The sequence below is a fragment of the Colobus angolensis genome, unplaced genomic scaffold, assembly GCF_000951035.1.
Source record: "Colobus angolensis palliatus isolate OR3802 unplaced genomic scaffold, Cang.pa_1.0 Scaffold376, whole genome shotgun sequence".
NCBI lineage: Eukaryota > Metazoa > Chordata > Mammalia > Primates > Cercopithecidae > Colobus > Colobus angolensis.
Genome location: NW_012117110.1, coordinates 1,456,024 through 1,458,249, shown reverse-complemented (window position 1 = coordinate 1,458,249; position 2,226 = coordinate 1,456,024). Strand labels below are relative to the sequence as shown.

Sequence of the window (2,226 nt, the reverse complement as noted above, 5' to 3'; positions counted from 1 at the left end):
TTGGCTCATTGCAACTTCTGCCTCCTAGGTTCAAGCAATTCTCGTGCCTTAGCCTGCCAGGTAGCTGGGTTTATAGGCACGTGCCACCACGCCCAGCTAATTTTTGTATATTTTGTAGAGACGGGGTTTTGCCATTTTGGCTAGGCTGGTCTTGAACTCCTGACCTCAAGTGATCCGCCCACCTTGGCCTTCCAAAGTGCTGGGATTACAGGTGTGAGCCACCGCCCCTGGACCACAGGTACTTTAAAAACCACAATAGGTAGAAACTCTATTTCTAATAACCAACTGTAACAATTCTAAATATATTTTACTGTAAATTATTGAGTACACAAAACAATTACAGATAATATTCAGCTCACCTCAGACCTTATATTTGGTTATTTCTTAATTTTTAAAAATCCATGAATACATAAAAGGATAACACTAAGAAATTTAATTTTTTCTGGCAGAAAAGGAAGCTTCTATATATCATTTTTATACAGACTTTTATATGTATTTACTCATATTTACTATACTTTTCTCCTTTTTTTTTTTTGAGACGGACAGAGTCTCGCTCTGTCTCCCAGTCTGAAGTGCAGTGGTGCGATCTCGGCTCGCTGCAACCTCCGCCTCCCGGGTTCAAGCGAGTCTCCTGCCTCAGCCTCCCACGTAGCTGAGATTACAGGCGCCTGCCACCACATCGGCTTTTTTTTTTTTTTTTGAGATGGAGTCTCGCTCTGTCACCAGGCTGGAGTGCAGTGGCGCTGATCTCGGCTCACTGCAACCTCCGTCTCCAGAGTTCAAGCGATTCTCCTGCCTCAGCCCTAGAGTAGCTAGGATTACAGGCGCACGTCACCACACCTGGCTAATTTTTGTATTTTTAACAGAGATGGGGTTTCACCATGTTGGCCAGGCTGGTCTTGAAGTCCTGACTTCAGGTGATCCACCTGCCTCGGCCTCCCAAAGTGCTGGGATTACAGGCGTGAGCCACAGTGCCCGGCCACATTCGGCTAATTTTTTATTTTTAGTAGAGATGGGGTTTCACCATGTTGGTCAGACTGGTCTTGAATTCCTGACCTCAAGCAATCCACCTGCCTCAGCCTCCCAAAGTTCTGGGATTACAGGCCTGAGCCACTGTGCCTGGCCTACTATTCTTATTAGAATTAAGAAAACATGAAAATTGTGACTTTTGTAGCTTACAAAAATGTTAATTACTCTTCCATCTAAATACAAATACTTAAAAAAAACTTGGCTAGGTGCCATGGTTCATGCCTGTAATCCCAGCACTTTGGGAGGCTGAGGTGGGAGAATCACTTAAGACCAGAAGTTTGAGACCAGGGACAATACAGTGAGACCTCATCTCTATGGTGCGCACCTGTAGTCCCAGCTACTCAAGAGGCTGAAGCAGGAAGATCGCTTGAGGCCAGGAGGTCGAGGCTTCAGTGAGCTATGATTGTACCACTGCACTTCAGCCGGGGTGACAGAACAAGACCCTGTCTCTAATAAAAAATAAAAATAAAATACTTTGTTAGAAGAGTATATTCTTTGTATGTTCGTGTTTAAGAATTGTACTTCTGGATTTAGGAACTGTTATTCAGAGGATTTGAAGATATACAGGCATTTGCCCTTTGCTCCACATTTCAGAAAACCCATGAACCCAGGAGTCTCCTTGGGCACTTCCATGGTGCTGTGGATGAAGAGATGCCTCCACCTCCTTGGCAGTGTTATATGTATATATATATATAAAATGCTCCTGTGCCTTCTCTTATCCAGACTTGGAGCAGTAACCTTCACTCTAAAGATATAATCACTCCCCCACCCCATTTAGAGGAGCTCTTTCCATTGATTCTGGAAATGTTGGAATTTGGAAAGCACTCGGTTAATAGAATGGTAGTTGAGGTGAGCTCTCAACTTGGGTTCAGATCACAGCTTGGCCACTTAGGTAGCCACGTGACCTTAGGCAAATTACTTAAATCTCTTGAGCTTACAGTTTTCTCATCTTTTAAAAGAGGATGATAGGCCGGCACAGCACCCGTAATCCCAGCTACTTGGGAGGCTGAGGCAGGAGAATTGCTTGAACCTGAGAGGCAGAGGTTGCAGTGAGCTCAGATCGCGCCATTGTACTCCAGCCTGGGCAACGAGAGCAAAACTCAGTCTCAAAAAAAAAAAAAAAAGTCATGATAAATGCCCTCTGTGGGATTCCATTTCTTTTAAAAGGTAGAAAAGGCAATGTATTGCTCTGAGAGG

The 2,226-nt window shown here is 44.2% G+C and overlaps 1 protein-coding gene across 1 annotated transcript in view; it reads left to right on the top strand.

Moving 5' to 3' along the window:
* The window catches only part of WHAMM (WAS protein homolog associated with actin, golgi membranes and microtubules), a 25,985-nt gene that overhangs the window by 14,327 nt on the left and 9,432 nt on the right, over positions 1–2,226 (top strand).